Source organism: Microcebus murinus, unplaced genomic scaffold, assembly GCF_040939455.1.
Source record: "Microcebus murinus isolate Inina unplaced genomic scaffold, M.murinus_Inina_mat1.0 scaf013_hap2_Mmur4.0, whole genome shotgun sequence".
NCBI lineage: Eukaryota > Metazoa > Chordata > Mammalia > Primates > Cheirogaleidae > Microcebus > Microcebus murinus.
The window spans coordinates 479,580-498,335 of NW_027438959.1; the positions used below are offsets into that span (position 1 = coordinate 479,580).

At 63.4% G+C, this 18,756-nt stretch overlaps 5 non-coding genes across 5 annotated transcripts; all 5 read left to right on the top strand.

Annotated features, from left to right (window-relative positions):
* The first annotated feature begins 2,642 nt into the window (after positions 1 to 2,642).
* LOC142867110 (5S ribosomal RNA) lies at positions 2,643 to 2,761 on the top strand. Its single transcript, XR_012916841.1, has one exon. It is a non-coding gene; the product is annotated as a 5S ribosomal RNA (ribosomal RNA).
* Positions 2,762 to 6,545: 3,784 nt separating this feature from the next.
* LOC142867111 (5S ribosomal RNA) lies at positions 6,546 to 6,664 on the top strand. The gene has a single exon (XR_012916842.1). It is a non-coding gene; the product is annotated as a 5S ribosomal RNA (ribosomal RNA).
* Positions 6,665 to 10,447: 3,783 nt separating this feature from the next.
* Positions 10,448 to 10,566, top strand: LOC142867113 (5S ribosomal RNA). Its single transcript, XR_012916844.1, has one exon. It is a non-coding gene; the product is annotated as a 5S ribosomal RNA (ribosomal RNA).
* A 3,784-nt stretch (positions 10,567 to 14,350) lies between these two features.
* Positions 14,351 to 14,469, top strand: LOC142867114 (5S ribosomal RNA). Its single transcript, XR_012916845.1, has one exon. It is a non-coding gene; the product is annotated as a 5S ribosomal RNA (ribosomal RNA).
* Positions 14,470 to 18,253: 3,784 nt separating this feature from the next.
* Positions 18,254 to 18,372, top strand: LOC142867115 (5S ribosomal RNA). Its single transcript, XR_012916846.1, has one exon. It is a non-coding gene; the product is annotated as a 5S ribosomal RNA (ribosomal RNA).
* The last annotated feature ends 384 nt before the right edge of the window (positions 18,373 to 18,756 follow it).

Genomic DNA, 18,756 nt, shown 5'->3' on the forward strand with positions numbered 1-18,756 from the left:
CCACTTAGGCGTCCATCCGTTCGTACCAATTTGCTGGTGAGCGCGCTCACGTGGTGCTCGTGTGTCCATTCTTGGGATACTTGGTTTACTGGAACGGGTTCCAGCTCTGGCCAGGAGAACACGAGAGGCGCCCTCTCACCGCTGCTCCTCACAGCCGAATGGCACTCCGTGGTGTCCACGCGCCACATTTTATTGATGCACTCCTGGATGGATGGGCACTCGGGTCGCTTCCACGTCTTTGGGATTGTGAATTGTGCCCTAACTGTAACCCTAACCCTTACCCAGCCCGTCTCCTCTGCCCCTGCCTGACGCACTCCTCCCCGGCCAGGCCCGTCACTGTCCTGGGCCCCCGCCTGACCGGCTCCTCCCCGCCCGGCCGGTCACCGTCCTCTGCCCCTGCCTGACACGCTCCTTCCCGCCCGGCCTCTCACCGTCCTCGGCCCCTGCCTGACCGGCTCCTCCGTCGCCTGGGCCTTCCAAGGGCTTGGTGTGGATGCTGCTTCCAGGAAGCCCTCCAGAAACCCGGCAGCAGGGTGGCCGCAGCAGTCTCCAGCAGCCGTCCCTAAGTCGCGTGAGTGCGGGGGACGCGCCCCCGCTGTGCCGCGGGGGCCCAGCCTGGTGTCTTCCCTGAGGCCCTGCGGCTGCCGGCTGGGCTGCCGCTCCCCGCAAGGGGAGAGCCGCGGAGGTGGGGACCGCCTCCTGATGGGGACGTACACGCAGCTCTCCACGTCGGATTCCGGGGCTCTCTGTCCTGCCCGAAGGCCCAGCTGGCCTGCGGGTCCTTAGAGTGGCAAAAACCTCCGAAAACTGAGACTGAGGGTCCGGTGGGTGTCTGCACTTTTGTGCTGGGCACCCCAGGGAGGCCCGGGGGCTGGCTGGACAACGTGGTCTGCTGGGCGGTGGTGGGGGGGTTGGAGGAGCAACTGATGCCCTTTGCACTTTGGGTAGCAAGAGTCTGAGGTGTCTCTGAGCCCTGTGCCCTGTGGGGGCGGGGCGGGGGGGAGGAGGAGGAGGAGGAGGAGGAGGTGGGAAGGGCCGGGGCCTGCAGTCCTGTTCCCGGGGTGGCACGGCAAGTGGCTTCTTCCACAGGCTGCTTGGCCTGGGCTCCCTGCACCTGGGCCTTTGGAGGACCGGCCCTGTGCTTGCCAACACTTCCTGCAGGGACCCAGAGCTGGGAGGTGGCATCTCTCAGCCCTGGGTCGGGCAGAGCCCCAGCGGGCCATGCCCACAACCTCTCTCAGCACCGGTCCCCCAGAAGGCTCCTTTGGGACCAGGATTCTCTTGCGGTGACTCTTTAAGGTCTGGCCCCTGGATGGAGGGGCACCAGGAGTAGAGGAGCAGGAAGGGGAAGGGGGTGGCCATGCGAGGGGACACTTTGAGGCCAAGTCCCAGCTTCAGCCTGATCCTCCTGGGAACCCCGCTCTGAGACAAGGAGCCGGGCTTCGCATTCCCACAGCAGCCAGTCGTGGGCTGAGGACACCTGGGGCGTTGGGAACTCCCTGGCTTCTCCTGGGTTTAACGTCTAGAGCTGCTTGGGAATCGCGCCGCCACACACACCCGAGCGCAGGTGTCTTCCGCACAGACTGCGGGCCTCGCTCTTCTGAATGCCGCTAGCTCGCCACCCACCCACGGGTGAACCTGGTCAGGGTGCTTTCTCTCAGGGGCAGACTCTTTTCCGGGCGGGCTACCGGTGTCTCTGTTTGCTCGTTTCTTTCTTCCATTTCGGGACAGTCTTCCTTGCTGGGTGTGGAAATCTCCTATGCCTTCCCTCGCCTATTCTGTCAGCTTTAAAATTCTCTTTCAGTTGCCACCCTCACAGATGGATTAGGAAACTCTTTCCGGTGCACTCATTAGTGAAATGACCTCCAGGAAGCTGGAATCCAATATCTAATGGCCGATTTTTAGCGAGTCCACACGCCAGGGTGGTCGGGGTCCAATGCAGCCCCGGCCAGGCCCAGGCCCCTTGGACTGGGCCACAGGAGGACACGGAGGAGGGTCCCGGCCCCCACGAAGCGGTGCCGGCAGTTCTCCACGGGCTTGGGCGTTTTCCAGAGGTAGGAGATGGAGGGGACTGATTTCTTCAGCGCCCCCCAAACCACGCCACCCCACCCCACCCATGGGACACATCCCCAGAGAGAGACGCCCCATACACTGGCTGTGCCCCAGCCCTGGCCCGGGGGAATAGGCGGCAGCCCACCCACAGGGCGAGGGGGGGGGCGCAGCTGAAAGGGGTTGTGGGGGAGGGCGGCCCCTGGCTGGGGTCAAAGGGCGAGCGTCCCGCGCCTGCGCAGTCAGCGGCAGCGACGCGCTGGGGGTGGGCAGCGGGTAGGTGAAGGAGGCCGGGCGAGGAGACGAGGGGGGCTGGGAGGGCTCCACCTTGGCGAGTCCAGCCGTGGAGGCGCATCTTGTGTGAGTGTGAGTGAGTGTGAGTGTGTGTGTGTGTGTATAGAGAGACAGCCCCCCACCCCGCCCCGCCCCGCCCCGCCCCGCCCATCACCCCCGTCCCTGGGAGCCAGCGGGACCCGGCCGGCGAACTCAACCAGCCCGGCCCGGCCCGGCGCGGGGCCTGGGGCGGGAGGCGGCGGCGGGGAAGCCCAGAGAGGCTCGGCTTCTCGAGCGGGGCAGGGGCGCCCTCCGCCGCCGTCTAGGGCCACACCACCCTGAACGCCCCCGATCTCGTCTGGTCTCGGAAGCTAAGCAGGGTCGGGCCTGGTTAGTACTTGGATGGGAGACCGCCTGGGAATACCGGGTGCCACAGGCTGCTGCTTTTTTTTTTTTTTTTCTTGCCTCTTGTTCTGTCCCCTTTCTGGGAGCGCGGCGGCGGCCCGGGGTGGGGGTCACCCCCACCCTCAGCGCCCGCGCGGTGCCTGGCGCCCCAGCCCGCACCGTGGGGCCTCCTCTTGTCCCAAGCCTCGACACCGCCGCCACGCGGCAGCATGCGTGGCATCTGGACTGTCAGGTCTCAGACCAAAGGTCTGCTCTGTGGGAACCGACACGCTGGAGGAAACCTTGAGAGTCTGAGAGGGGAGGGAGTTCCAGAAGAAGGCCAGGATGTCATTTTGAGGGAGTATGTGACCAGAACTCGTCCCGTTGATTTTGGGGTTCTATGGGCTACACGCAGGAAACTTTGGTGGTGGCACCTGATGTTGGGGGATCCGGAGTCACACCCAGACCTGCTCCACAGGCCTCCTTTTACTTTTCTCTTCGGATTCATTATTTTTAAAAAGTGTCTCTTACCTCTAGGATTGCATTTTCTTTTCTCTCTCTTTTCAAGCAGATGATGGGAGTACAAGTATTCAGGTGACATGTGTTGCCCGTGCCGCCCTCCCCCCTGTGTTCTTTTTTTTTTTTTTTTTTTGAGACAGAGTCTCGTTTTGCTGCCCAGGCTAGAGTGAGTGCCATGGCGTCAGCCTAGCTCACAGCAACCTCAATCTCCGGGCTCAAGCAATCCTGCTGCCTCAGCCTCCCGAGTAGTTGGGACTACAGGCATGCACCACCACGCCCGGCTGTGTTTTTCTATATATATTAGTTGGCCAATTAATTTCTTTCTATTTTTAGTAGAGACGGGGTCTCGCTCTTGCTCAGGCTGGTTTCGAACTCCTGACCTGGAGCAATCCGCCCGCCTCGGCCTCCCAGAGAGCTAGGATTACAGGCGTGAGCCACCGCGCCCGGCCCCCCCTGTGTTCTTATTCATATACCTCTCATGTTGTTCCAGCGTATTGTGGGGGTACCAATGTTAAGGTCGGGTGCCTTGCCCTCTCCAAGCCTCCCCCCTCGGGTCAGAGCTTCAAGTGCGCCCATCCCCCAGTCGGTGCGCACCCACCCCATGCCTAATGGATGTGTATGCCCCTCCCCTCCCCCCACCCGCCCGACACCCACCCGATGAAGGTGATTCCTCTCTGTCCACTTAGGCGTCCATCCGTTCGTACCAATTTGCTGGTGAGCGCGCTCACGTGGTGCTCGTGTGTCCATTCTTGGGATACTTGGTTTACTGGAACGGGTTCCAGCTCTGGCCAGGAGAACACGAGAGGCGCCCTCTCACCGCTGCTCCTCACAGCCGAATGGCACTCCGTGGTGTCCACGCGCCACATTTTATTGATGCACTCCTGGATGGATGGGCACTCGGGTCGCTTCCACGTCTTTGGGATTGTGAATTGTGCCCTAACTGTAACCCTAACCCTTACCCAGCCCGTCTCCTCTGCCCCTGCCTGACGCACTCCTCCCCGGCCAGGCCCGTCACTGTCCTGGGCCCCCGCCTGACCGGCTCCTCCCCGCCCGGCCGGTCACCGTCCTCTGCCCCTGCCTGACACGCTCCTTCCCGCCCGGCCTCTCACCGTCCTCGGCCCCTGCCTGACCGGCTCCTCCGTCGCCTGGGCCTTCCAAGGGCTTGGTGTGGATGCTGCTTCCAGGAAGCCCTCCAGAAACCCGGCAGCAGGGTGGCCGCAGCAGTCTCCAGCAGCCGTCCCTAAGTCGCGTGAGTGCGGGGGACGCGCCCCCGCTGTGCCGCGGGGGCCCAGCCTGGTGTCTTCCCTGAGGCCCTGCGGCTGCCGGCTGGGCTGCCGCTCCCCGCAAGGGGAGAGCCGCGGAGGTGGGGACCGCCTCCTGATGGGGACGTACACGCAGCTCTCCACGTCGGATTCCGGGGCTCTCTGTCCTGCCCGAAGGCCCAGCTGGCCTGCGGGTCCTTAGAGTGGCAAAAACCTCCGAAAACTGAGACTGAGGGTCCGGTGGGTGTCTGCACTTTTGTGCTGGGCACCCCAGGGAGGCCCGGGGGCTGGCTGGACAACGTGGTCTGCTGGGCGGTGGTGGGGGGGTTGGAGGAGCAACTGATGCCCTTTGCACTTTGGGTAGCAAGAGTCTGAGGTGTCTCTGAGCCCTGTGCCCTGTGGGGGCGGGGCGGGGGGGAGGAGGAGGAGGAGGAGGAGGAGGTGGGAAGGGCCGGGGCCTGCAGTCCTGTTCCCGGGGTGGCACGGCAAGTGGCTTCTTCCACAGGCTGCTTGGCCTGGGCTCCCTGCACCTGGGCCTTTGGAGGACCGGCCCTGTGCTTGCCAACACTTCCTGCAGGGACCCAGAGCTGGGAGGTGGCATCTCTCAGCCCTGGGTCGGGCAGAGCCCCAGCGGGCCATGCCCACAACCTCTCTCAGCACCGGTCCCCCAGAAGGCTCCTTTGGGACCAGGATTCTCTTGCGGTGACTCTTTAAGGTCTGGCCCCTGGATGGAGGGGCACCAGGAGTAGAGGAGCAGGAAGGGGAAGGGGGTGGCCATGCGAGGGGACACTTTGAGGCCAAGTCCCAGCTTCAGCCTGATCCTCCTGGGAACCCCGCTCTGAGACAAGGAGCCGGGCTTCGCATTCCCACAGCAGCCAGTCGTGGGCTGAGGACACCTGGGGCGTTGGGAACTCCCTGGCTTCTCCTGGGTTTAACGTCTAGAGCTGCTTGGGAATCGCGCCGCCACACACACCCGAGCGCAGGTGTCTTCCGCACAGACTGCGGGCCTCGCTCTTCTGAATGCCGCTAGCTCGCCACCCACCCACGGGTGAACCTGGTCAGGGTGCTTTCTCTCAGGGGCAGACTCTTTTCCGGGCGGGCTACCGGTGTCTCTGTTTGCTCGTTTCTTTCTTCCATTTCGGGACAGTCTTCCTTGCTGGGTGTGGAAATCTCCTATGCCTTCCCTCGCCTATTCTGTCAGCTTTAAAATTCTCTTTCAGTTGCCACCCTCACAGATGGATTAGGAAACTCTTTCCGGTGCACTCATTAGTGAAATGACCTCCAGGAAGCTGGAATCCAATATCTAATGGCCGATTTTTAGCGAGTCCACACGCCAGGGTGGTCGGGGTCCAATGCAGCCCCGGCCAGGCCCAGGCCCCTTGGACTGGGCCACAGGAGGACACGGAGGAGGGTCCCGGCCCCCACGAAGCGGTGCCGGCAGTTCTCCACGGGCTTGGGCGTTTTCCAGAGGTAGGAGATGGAGGGGACTGATTTCTTCAGCGCCCCCCAAACCACGCCACCCCACCCCACCCATGGGACACATCCCCAGAGAGAGACGCCCCATACACTGGCTGTGCCCCAGCCCTGGCCCGGGGGAATAGGCGGCAGCCCACCCACAGGGCGAGGGGGGGGGCGCAGCTGAAAGGGGTTGTGGGGGAGGGCGGCCCCTGGCTGGGGTCAAAGGGCGAGCGTCCCGCGCCTGCGCAGTCAGCGGCAGCGACGCGCTGGGGGTGGGCAGCGGGTAGGTGAAGGAGGCCGGGCGAGGAGACGAGGGGGGCTGGGAGGGCTCCACCTTGGCGAGTCCAGCCGTGGAGGCGCATCTTGTGTGAGTGTGAGTGAGTGTGAGTGTGTGTGTGTGTGTATAGAGAGACAGCCCCCCACCCCGCCCCGCCCCGCCCCGCCCCGCCCATCACCCCCGTCCCTGGGAGCCAGCGGGACCCGGCCGGCGAACTCAACCAGCCCGGCCCGGCCCGGCGCGGGGCCTGGGGCGGGAGGCGGCGGCGGGGAAGCCCAGAGAGGCTCGGCTTCTCGAGCGGGGCAGGGGCGCCCTCCGCCGCCGTCTAGGGCCACACCACCCTGAACGCCCCCGATCTCGTCTGGTCTCGGAAGCTAAGCAGGGTCGGGCCTGGTTAGTACTTGGATGGGAGACCGCCTGGGAATACCGGGTGCCACAGGCTGCTGCTTTTTTTTTTTTTTTCTTGCCTCTTGTTCTGTCCCCTTTCTGGGAGCGCGGCGGCGGCCCGGGGTGGGGGTCACCCCCACCCTCAGCGCCCGCGCGGTGCCTGGCGCCCCAGCCCGCACCGTGGGGCCTCCTCTTGTCCCAAGCCTCGACACCGCCGCCACGCGGCAGCATGCGTGGCATCTGGACTGTCAGGTCTCAGACCAAAGGTCTGCTCTGTGGGAACCGACACGCTGGAGGAAACCTTGAGAGTCTGAGAGGGGAGGGAGTTCCAGAAGAAGGCCAGGATGTCATTTTGAGGGAGTATGTGACCAGAACTCGTCCCGTTGATTTTGGGGTTCTATGGGCTACACGCAGGAAACTTTGGTGGTGGCACCTGATGTTGGGGGATCCGGAGTCACACCCAGACCTGCTCCACAGGCCTCCTTTTACTTTTCTCTTCGGATTCATTATTTTTAAAAAGTGTCTCTTACCTCTAGGATTGCATTTTCTTTTCTCTCTCTTTTCAAGCAGATGATGGGAGTACAAGTATTCAGGTGACATGTGTTGCCCGTGCCGCCCTCCCCCCTGTGTTCTTTTTTTTTTTTTTTTTTTGAGACAGAGTCTCGTTTTGCTGCCCAGGCTAGAGTGAGTGCCATGGCGTCAGCCTAGCTCACAGCAACCTCAATCTCCGGGCTCAAGCAATCCTGCTGCCTCAGCCTCCCGAGTAGTTGGGACTACAGGCATGCACCACCACGCCCGGCTGTGTTTTTCTATATATATTAGTTGGCCAATTAATTTCTTTCTATTTTTAGTAGAGACGGGGTCTCGCTCTTGCTCAGGCTGGTTTCGAACTCCTGACCTGGAGCAATCCGCCCGCCTCGGCCTCCCAGAGAGCTAGGATTACAGGCGTGAGCCACCGCGCCCGGCCCCCCCTGTGTTCTTATTCATATACCTCTCATGTTGTTCCAGCGTATTGTGGGGGTACCAATGTTAAGGTCGGGTGCCTTGCCCTCTCCAAGCCTCCCCCCTCGGGTCAGAGCTTCAAGTGCGCCCATCCCCCAGTCGGTGCGCACCCACCCCATGCCTAATGGATGTGTATGCCCCTCCCCTCCCCCCACCCGCCCGACACCCACCCGATGAAGGTGATTCCTCTCTGTCCACTTAGGCGTCCATCCGTTCGTACCAATTTGCTGGTGAGCGCGCTCACGTGGTGCTCGTGTGTCCATTCTTGGGATACTTGGTTTACTGGAACGGGTTCCAGCTCTGGCCAGGAGAACACGAGAGGCGCCCTCTCACCGCTGCTCCTCACAGCCGAATGGCACTCCGTGGTGTCCACGCGCCACATTTTATTGATGCACTCCTGGATGGATGGGCACTCGGGTCGCTTCCACGTCTTTGGGATTGTGAATTGTGCCCTAACTGTAACCCTAACCCTTACCCAGCCCGTCTCCTCTGCCCCTGCCTGACGCACTCCTCCCCGGCCAGGCCCGTCACTGTCCTGGGCCCCCGCCTGACCGGCTCCTCCCCGCCCGGCCGGTCACCGTCCTCTGCCCCTGCCTGACACGCTCCTTCCCGCCCGGCCTCTCACCGTCCTCGGCCCCTGCCTGACCGGCTCCTCCGTCGCCTGGGCCTTCCAAGGGCTTGGTGTGGATGCTGCTTCCAGGAAGCCCTCCAGAAACCCGGCAGCAGGGTGGCCGCAGCAGTCTCCAGCAGCCGTCCCTAAGTCGCGTGAGTGCGGGGGACGCGCCCCCGCTGTGCCGCGGGGGCCCAGCCTGGTGTCTTCCCTGAGGCCCTGCGGCTGCCGGCTGGGCTGCCGCTCCCCGCAAGGGGAGAGCCGCGGAGGTGGGGACCGCCTCCTGATGGGGACGTACACGCAGCTCTCCACGTCGGATTCCGGGGCTCTCTGTCCTGCCCGAAGGCCCAGCTGGCCTGCGGGTCCTTAGAGTGGCAAAAACCTCCGAAAACTGAGACTGAGGGTCCGGTGGGTGTCTGCACTTTTGTGCTGGGCACCCCAGGGAGGCCCGGGGGCTGGCTGGACAACGTGGTCTGCTGGGCGGTGGTGGGGGGGTTGGAGGAGCAACTGATGCCCTTTGCACTTTGGGTAGCAAGAGTCTGAGGTGTCTCTGAGCCCTGTGCCCTGTGGGGGCGGGGCGGGGGGGAGGAGGAGGAGGAGGAGGAGGAGGTGGGAAGGGCCGGGGCCTGCAGTCCTGTTCCCGGGGTGGCACGGCAAGTGGCTTCTTCCACAGGCTGCTTGGCCTGGGCTCCCTGCACCTGGGCCTTTGGAGGACCGGCCCTGTGCTTGCCAACACTTCCTGCAGGGACCCAGAGCTGGGAGGTGGCATCTCTCAGCCCTGGGTCGGGCAGAGCCCCAGCGGGCCATGCCCACAACCTCTCTCAGCACCGGTCCCCCAGAAGGCTCCTTTGGGACCAGGATTCTCTTGCGGTGACTCTTTAAGGTCTGGCCCCTGGATGGAGGGGCACCAGGAGTAGAGGAGCAGGAAGGGGAAGGGGGTGGCCATGCGAGGGGACACTTTGAGGCCAAGTCCCAGCTTCAGCCTGATCCTCCTGGGAACCCCGCTCTGAGACAAGGAGCCGGGCTTCGCATTCCCACAGCAGCCAGTCGTGGGCTGAGGACACCTGGGGCGTTGGGAACTCCCTGGCTTCTCCTGGGTTTAACGTCTAGAGCTGCTTGTGAATCGCGCCGCCACACACACCCGAGCGCAGGTGTCTTCCGCACAGACTGCGGGCCTCGCTCTTCTGAATGCCGCTAGCTCGCCACCCACCCACGGGTGAACCTGGTCAGGGTGCTTTCTCTCAGGGGCAGACTCTTTTCCGGGCGGGCTACCGGTGTCTCTGTTTGCTCGTTTCTTTCTTCCATTTCGGGACAGTCTTCCTTGCTGGGTGTGGAAATCTCCTATGCCTTCCCTCGCCTATTCTGTCAGCTTTAAAATTCTCTTTCAGTTGCCACCCTCACAGATGGATTAGGAAACTCTTTCCGGTGCACTCATTAGTGAAATGACCTCCAGGAAGCTGGAATCCAATATCTAATGGCCGATTTTTAGCGAGTCCACACGCCAGGGTGGTCGGGGTCCAATGCAGCCCCGGCCAGGCCCAGGCCCCTTGGACTGGGCCACAGGAGGACACGGAGGAGGGTCCCGGCCCCCACGAAGCGGTGCCGGCAGTTCTCCACGGGCTTGGGCGTTTTCCAGAGGTAGGAGATGGAGGGGACTGATTTCTTCAGCGCCCCCCAAACCACGCCACCCCACCCCACCCATGGGACACATCCCCAGAGAGAGACGCCCCATACACTGGCTGTGCCCCAGCCCTGGCCCGGGGGAATAGGCGGCAGCCCACCCACAGGGCGAGGGGGGGGGCGCAGCTGAAAGGGGTTGTGGGGGAGGGCGGCCCCTGGCTGGGGTCAAAGGGCGAGCGTCCCGCGCCTGCGCAGTCAGCGGCAGCGACGCGCTGGGGGTGGGCAGCGGGTAGGTGAAGGAGGCCGGGCGAGGAGACGAGGGGGGCTGGGAGGGCTCCACCTTGGCGAGTCCAGCCGTGGAGGCGCATCTTGTGTGAGTGTGAGTGAGTGTGAGTGTGTGTGTGTGTGTATAGAGAGACAGCCCCCCACCCCGCCCCGCCCCGCCCCGCCCCGCCCATCACCCCCGTCCCTGGGAGCCAGCGGGACCCGGCCGGCGAACTCAACCAGCCCGGCCCGGCCCGGCGCGGGGCCTGGGGCGGGAGGCGGCGGCGGGGAAGCCCAGAGAGGCTCGGCTTCTCGAGCGGGGCAGGGGCGCCCTCCGCCGCCGTCTAGGGCCACACCACCCTGAACGCCCCCGATCTCGTCTGGTCTCGGAAGCTAAGCAGGGTCGGGCCTGGTTAGTACTTGGATGGGAGACCGCCTGGGAATACCGGGTGCCACAGGCTGCTGCTTTTTTTTTTTTTTTTCTTGCCTCTTGTTCTGTCCCCTTTCTGGGAGCGCGGCGGCGGCCCGGGGTGGGGGTCACCCCCACCCTCAGCGCCCGCGCGGTGCCTGGCGCCCCAGCCCGCACCGTGGGGCCTCCTCTTGTCCCAAGCCTCGACACCGCCGCCACGCGGCAGCATGCGTGGCATCTGGACTGTCAGGTCTCAGACCAAAGGTCTGCTCTGTGGGAACCGACACGCTGGAGGAAACCTTGAGAGTCTGAGAGGGGAGGGAGTTCCAGAAGAAGGCCAGGATGTCATTTTGAGGGAGTATGTGACCAGAACTCGTCCCGTTGATTTTGGGGTTCTATGGGCTACACGCAGGAAACTTTGGTGGTGGCACCTGATGTTGGGGGATCCGGAGTCACACCCAGACCTGCTCCACAGGCCTCCTTTTACTTTTCTCTTCGGATTCATTATTTTTAAAAAGTGTCTCTTACCTCTAGGATTGCATTTTCTTTTCTCTCTCTTTTCAAGCAGATGATGGGAGTACAAGTATTCAGGTGACATGTGTTGCCCGTGCCGCCCTCCCCCCTGTGTTCTTTTTTTTTTTTTTTTTTTGAGACAGAGTCTCGTTTTGCTGCCCAGGCTAGAGTGAGTGCCATGGCGTCAGCCTAGCTCACAGCAACCTCAATCTCCGGGCTCAAGCAATCCTGCTGCCTCAGCCTCCCGAGTAGTTGGGACTACAGGCATGCACCACCACGCCCGGCTGTGTTTTTCTATATATATTAGTTGGCCAATTAATTTCTTTCTATTTTTAGTAGAGACGGGGTCTCGCTCTTGCTCAGGCTGGTTTCGAACTCCTGACCTGGAGCAATCCGCCCGCCTCGGCCTCCCAGAGAGCTAGGATTACAGGCGTGAGCCACCGCGCCCGGCCCCCCCTGTGTTCTTATTCATATACCTCTCATGTTGTTCCAGCGTATTGTGGGGGTACCAATGTTAAGGTCGGGTGCCTTGCCCTCTCCAAGCCTCCCCCCTCGGGTCAGAGCTTCAAGTGCGCCCATCCCCCAGTCGGTGCGCACCCACCCCATGCCTAATGGATGTGTATGCCCCTCCCCTCCCCCCACCCGCCCGACACCCACCCGATGAAGGTGATTCCTCTCTGTCCACTTAGGCGTCCATCCGTTCGTACCAATTTGCTGGTGAGCGCGCTCACGTGGTGCTCGTGTGTCCATTCTTGGGATACTTGGTTTACTGGAACGGGTTCCAGCTCTGGCCAGGAGAACACGAGAGGCGCCCTCTCACCGCTGCTCCTCACAGCCGAATGGCACTCCGTGGTGTCCACGCGCCACATTTTATTGATGCACTCCTGGATGGATGGGCACTCGGGTCGCTTCCACGTCTTTGGGATTGTGAATTGTGCCCTAACTGTAACCCTAACCCTTACCCAGCCCGTCTCCTCTGCCCCTGCCTGACGCACTCCTCCCCGGCCAGGCCCGTCACTGTCCTGGGCCCCCGCCTGACCGGCTCCTCCCCGCCCGGCCGGTCACCGTCCTCTGCCCCTGCCTGACACGCTCCTTCCCGCCCGGCCTCTCACCGTCCTCGGCCCCTGCCTGACCGGCTCCTCCGTCGCCTGGGCCTTCCAAGGGCTTGGTGTGGATGCTGCTTCCAGGAAGCCCTCCAGAAACCCGGCAGCAGGGTGGCCGCAGCAGTCTCCAGCAGCCGTCCCTAAGTCGCGTGAGTGCGGGGGACGCGCCCCCGCTGTGCCGCGGGGGCCCAGCCTGGTGTCTTCCCTGAGGCCCTGCGGCTGCCGGCTGGGCTGCCGCTCCCCGCAAGGGGAGAGCCGCGGAGGTGGGGACCGCCTCCTGATGGGGACGTACACGCAGCTCTCCACGTCGGATTCCGGGGCTCTCTGTCCTGCCCGAAGGCCCAGCTGGCCTGCGGGTCCTTAGAGTGGCAAAAACCTCCGAAAACTGAGACTGAGGGTCCGGTGGGTGTCTGCACTTTTGTGCTGGGCACCCCAGGGAGGCCCGGGGGCTGGCTGGACAACGTGGTCTGCTGGGCGGTGGTGGGGGGGTTGGAGGAGCAACTGATGCCCTTTGCACTTTGGGTAGCAAGAGTCTGAGGTGTCTCTGAGCCCTGTGCCCTGTGGGGGCGGGGCGGGGGGGAGGAGGAGGAGGAGGAGGAGGAGGTGGGAAGGGCCGGGGCCTGCAGTCCTGTTCCCGGGGTGGCACGGCAAGTGGCTTCTTCCACAGGCTGCTTGGCCTGGGCTCCCTGCACCTGGGCCTTTGGAGGACCGGCCCTGTGCTTGCCAACACTTCCTGCAGGGACCCAGAGCTGGGAGGTGGCATCTCTCAGCCCTGGGTCGGGCAGAGCCCCAGCGGGCCATGCCCACAACCTCTCTCAGCACCGGTCCCCCAGAAGGCTCCTTTGGGACCAGGATTCTCTTGCGGTGACTCTTTAAGGTCTGGCCCCTGGATGGAGGGGCACCAGGAGTAGAGGAGCAGGAAGGGGAAGGGGGTGGCCATGCGAGGGGACACTTTGAGGCCAAGTCCCAGCTTCAGCCTGATCCTCCTGGGAACCCCGCTCTGAGACAAGGAGCCGGGCTTCGCATTCCCACAGCAGCCAGTCGTGGGCTGAGGACACCTGGGGCGTTGGGAACTCCCTGGCTTCTCCTGGGTTTAACGTCTAGAGCTGCTTGGGAATCGCGCCGCCACACACACCCGAGCGCAGGTGTCTTCCGCACAGACTGCGGGCCTCGCTCTTCTGAATGCCGCTAGCTCGCCACCCACCCACGGGTGAACCTGGTCAGGGTGCTTTCTCTCAGGGGCAGACTCTTTTCCGGGCGGGCTACCGGTGTCTCTGTTTGCTCGTTTCTTTCTTCCATTTCGGGACAGTCTTCCTTGCTGGGTGTGGAAATCTCCTATGCCTTCCCTCGCCTATTCTGTCAGCTTTAAAATTCTCTTTCAGTTGCCACCCTCACAGATGGATTAGGAAACTCTTTCCGGTGCACTCATTAGTGAAATGACCTCCAGGAAGCTGGAATCCAATATCTAATGGCCGATTTTTAGCGAGTCCACACGCCAGGGTGGTCGGGGTCCAATGCAGCCCCGGCCAGGCCCAGGCCCCTTGGACTGGGCCACAGGAGGACACGGAGGAGGGTCCCGGCCCCCACGAAGCGGTGCCGGCAGTTCTCCACGGGCTTGGGCGTTTTCCAGAGGTAGGAGATGGAGGGGACTGATTTCTTCAGCGCCCCCCAAACCACGCCACCCCACCCCACCCATGGGACACATCCCCAGAGAGAGACGCCCCATACACTGGCTGTGCCCCAGCCCTGGCCCGGGGGAATAGGCGGCAGCCCACCCACAGGGCGAGGGGGGGGGCGCAGCTGAAAGGGGTTGTGGGGGAGGGCGGCCCCTGGCTGGGGTCAAAGGGCGAGCGTCCCGCGCCTGCGCAGTCAGCGGCAGCGACGCGCTGGGGGTGGGCAGCGGGTAGGTGAAGGAGGCCGGGCGAGGAGACGAGGGGGGCTGGGAGGGCTCCACCTTGGCGAGTCCAGCCGTGGAGGCGCATCTTGTGTGAGTGTGAGTGAGTGTGAGTGTGTGTGTGTGTGTATAGAGAGACAGCCCCCCACCCCGCCCCGCCCCGCCCCGCCCCGCCCATCACCCCCGTCCCTGGGAGCCAGCGGGACCCGGCCGGCGAACTCAACCAGCCCGGCCCGGCCCGGCGCGGGGCCTGGGGCGGGAGGCGGCGGCGGGGAAGCCCAGAGAGGCTCGGCTTCTCGAGCGGGGCAGGGGCGCCCTCCGCCGCCGTCTAGGGCCACACCACCCTGAACGCCCCCGATCTCGTCTGGTCTCGGAAGCTAAGCAGGGTCGGGCCTGGTTAGTACTTGGATGGGAGACCGCCTGGGAATACCGGGTGCCACAGGCTGCTGCTTTTTTTTTTTTTTTTCTTGCCTCTTGTTCTGTCCCCTTTCTGGGAGCGCGGCGGCGGCCCGGGGTGGGGGTCACCCCCACCCTCAGCGCCCGCGCGGTGCCTGGCGCCCCAGCCCGCACCGTGGGGCCTCCTCTTGTCCCAAGCCTCGACACCGCCGCCACGCGGCAGCATGCGTGGCATCTGGACTGTCAGGTCTCAGACCAAAGGTCTGCTCTGTGGGAACCGACACGCTGGAGGAAACCTTGAGAGTCTGAGAGGGGAGGGAGTTCCAGAAGAAGGCCAGGATGTCATTTTGAGGGAGTATGTGACCAGAACTCGTCCCGTTGATTTTGGGGTTCTATGGGCTACACGCAGGAAACTTTGGTGGTGGCACCTGATGTTGGGGGATCCGGAGTCACACCCAGACCTGCTCCACAGGCCTCCTTTTACTTTTCTCTTCGGATTCATTATTTTTAAAAAGTGTCTCTTACCTCTAGGATTGCATTTTCTTTTCTCTCTCTTTTCAAGCAGATGATGGGAGTACAAGTATTCAGGTGACATGTGTTGCCCGTGCCGCCCTCCCCCCTGTGTTCTTTTTTTTTTTTTTTTTTTTGAGACAGAGTCTCGTTTTGCTGCCCAGGCTAGAGTGAGTGCCATGGCGTCAGCCTAGCTCACAGCAACCTCAATCTCCGGGCTCAAGCAATCCTGCTGCCTCAGCCTCCCGAGTAGTTGGGACTACAGGCATGCACCACCACGCCCGGCTGTGTTTTTCTATATATATTAGTTGGCCAATTAATTTCTTTCTATTTTTAGTAGAGACGGGGTCTCGCTCTTGCTCAGGCTGGTTTCGAACTCCTGACCTGGAGCAATCCGCCCGCCTCGGCCTCCCAGAGAGCTAGGATTACAGGCGTGAGCCACCGCGCCCGGCCCCCCCTGTGTTCTTATTCATATACCTCTCATGTTGTTCCAGCGTATTGTGGGGGTACCAATGTTAAGGTCGGGTGCCTTGCCCTCTCCAAGCCTCCCCCCTCGGGTCAGAGCTTCAAGTGCGCCCATCCCCCAGTCGGTGCGCACCCACCCCATGCCTAATGGATGTGTATGCCCCTCCCCTCCCCCCACCCGCCCGACACCCACCCGATGAAGGTGATTCCTCTCTGTCCACTTAGGTGTCCATCCGTTCGTACCAATTTGCTGGTGAGCGCGCTCACGTGGTGCTCGTGTGTCCATTCTTGGGATACTTGGTTTACTGGAACGGGTTCCAGCTCTGGCCAGGAGAACACGAGAGGCGCCCTCTCACCGCTGCTCCTCACAGCCGAATGGCACTCCGTGGTGTCCACGCGCCACATTTTATTGATGCACTCCTGGATGGATGGGCACTCGGGTCGCTTCCACGTCTTTGGGATTGTGAATTGTGCCCTAACTGTAACCCTAACCCTTACCCAGCCCGTCTCCTCTGCCCCTGCCTGACGCACTCCTCCCCGGCCAGGCCCGTCACTGTCCTGGGCCCCCGCCTGACCGGCTCCTCCCCGCCCGGCCGGTCACCGTCCTCTGCCCCTGCCTGACACGCTCCTTCCCGCCCGGCCTCTCACCGTCCTCGGCCCCTGCCTGACCGGCTCCTCCGTCGCCTGGGCCTTCCAAGGGCTTGGTGTGGATGCTGCTTCCAGGAAGCCCTCCAGAAACCCGGCAGCAGGGTGGCCGCAGCAGTCTCCAGCAGCCGTCCCTAAGTCGCGTGAGTGCGGGGGACGTGCCCCCGCTGTGCCGCGGGGGCCCAGCCTGGTGTCTTCCCTGAGGCCCTGCGGCTGCCGGCTGGGCTGCCGCTCCCCGCAAGGGGAGAGCCGCGGAGGTGGGGACCGCCTCCTGATGGGGACGTACACGCAGCTCTCCATGTCGGATTCCGGGGCTCTCTGTCCTGCCCGAAGGCCCAGCTGGCCTGCGGGTCCTTAGAGTGGCAAAACCTCCGAAAACTGAGACTGAGGGTCCGGTGGGTGTCTGCACTTTTGTGCTGGGCACCCCAGGGAGGCCCGGGGGCTGGCTGGACAACGTGGTCTGCTGGGCGGTGGTGGGGGGGTTGGAGGAGCAACTGATGCCCTTTGCACTTTGGGTAGCAAGAGTCTGAGGTGTCTCTGAGCCCTGTGCCCTGTGGGGGCGGGGCGGGGGGGAGGAGGAGGAGGAGGAGGAGGAGGTGGGAAGGGCCGGGGCCTGCAGTCCTGTTCCCGGGGTGGCACGGCAAGTGGCTTCTTCCACAGGCTGCTTGGCCTGGGCTCCCTGCACCTGGGCCTTTGGAGGACCGGCCCTGTGCTTGCCAACACTTCCTGCAGGGACCCAGAGCTGGGAGGTGGCATCTCTCAGCCCTGGGTCGGGCAGAGCCCCAGCGGGCCATGCCCACAACCTCTCTCAGCACCGGTCCCCCAGAAGGCTCCTTTGGGACCAGGATTCTCTTGCGGTGACTCTTTAAGGTCTGGCCCCTGGATGGAGGGGCACCAGGAGTAGAGGAGCAGGAAGGGGAAGGGGGTGGCCATGCGAGGGGACACTTTGAGGCCAAGTCCCAGCTTCAGCCTGATCCTCCTGGGAACCCCGCTCTGAGACAAGGAGCCGGGCTTCGCATTCCCACAGCAGCCAGTCGTGGGCTGAGGACACCTGGGGCGTTGGGAACTCCCTGGCTTCTCCTGGGTTTAACGTCTAGAGCTGCTTGGGAATCGCGCCGCCACACACACCCGAGCGCAGGTGTCTTCCGCACAGACTGCGGGCCTCGCTCTTCTGAATGCCGCTAGCTCGCCACCCACCCACGGGTGAACCTGGTCAGGGTGCTTTCTCTCAGGGGCAGACTCTTTTCCGGGCGGGCTACCGGTGTCTCTGTTTGCTCGTTTCTTTCTTCCATTTCGGGACAGTCTTCCTTGCTGGGTGTGGAAATCTCCTATGCCTTCCCTCGCCTATTCTGTCAGCTTTAAAATTCTCTTTCAGTTGCCACCCTCACAGATGGATTAGGAAACTCTTTCCGGTGCACTCATTAGTGAAATGACCTCCAGGAAGCTGGAATCCAATATCTAATGGCCGATTTTTAGCGAGTCCACACGCCAGGGTGGTCGGGGTCCAATGCAGCCCCGGCCAGGCCCAGGCCCCTTGGACTGGGCCACAGGAGGACACGGAGGAGGGTCCCGGCCCCCACGAAGCGGTGCCGGCAGTTCTCCACGGGCTTGGGCGTTTTCCAGAGGTAGGAGATGGAGGGGACTGATTTCTTCAGCGCCCCCCAAACCACGCCACCCCACCCCACCCATGGGACACATCCCCAGAGAGAGACGCCCCATACACTGGCTGTGCCCCAGCCCTGGCCCGGGGGAATAGGCGGCAGCCCACCCACAGGGCGAGGGGGGGGGCGCAGCTGAAAGGGGTTGTGGGGGAGGGCGGCCCCTGGCTGGGGTCAAAGGGCGAGCGTCCCGCGCCTGCGCAGTCAGCGGCAGCGACGCGCTGGGGGTGGGCAGCGGGTAGGTGAAGGAGGCCGGGCGAGGAGACGAGGGGGGCTGGGAGGGCTCCACCTTGGCGAGTCCAGCCGTGGAGGCGCATCTTGTGTGAGTGTGAGTGAGTGTGAGTGTGTGTGTGTGTGTATAGAGAGACAGCCCCCCACCCCGCCCCGCCCCGCCCCGCCCCGCCCATCACCCCCGTCCCTGGGAGCCAGCGGGACCCGGCCGGCGAACTCAACCAGCCCGGCCCGGCCCGGCGCGGGGCCTGGGGCGGGAGGCGGCGGCGGGGAAGCCCAGAGAGGCTCGGCTTCTCGAGCGGGGCAGGGGCGCCCTCCGCCGCCGTCTAGGGCCACACCACCCTGAACGCCCCCGATCTCGTCTGGTCTCGGAAGCTAAGCAGGGTCGGGCCTGGTTAGTACTTGGATGGGAGACCGCCTGGGAATACCGGGTGCCACAGGCTGCTGCTTTTTTTTTTTTTTTTCTTGCCTCTTGTTCTGTCCCCTTTCTGGGAGCGCGGCGGCGGCCCGGGGTGGGGGTCACCCCCACCCTCAGCGCCCGCGCGGTGCCTGGCGCCCCAGCCCGCACCGTGGGGCCTCCTCTTGTCCCAAGCCTCGACACCGCCGCCACGCGGCAGCATGCGTGGCATCTGGACTGTCAGGTCTCAGACCAAAGGTCTGCTCTGTGGGAACCGACACGCTGGAGGAAACCTTGAGAGTCTGAGAGGGGAGGGAGTTCCAGAAGAAGGCCAGGATGTCATTTTGAGGGAGTATGTGACCAGAACTCGTCCCGTTGATTTTGGGGTTCTATGGGCTACACGCAGGAAACTTTGGTGGTGGCACCTGAT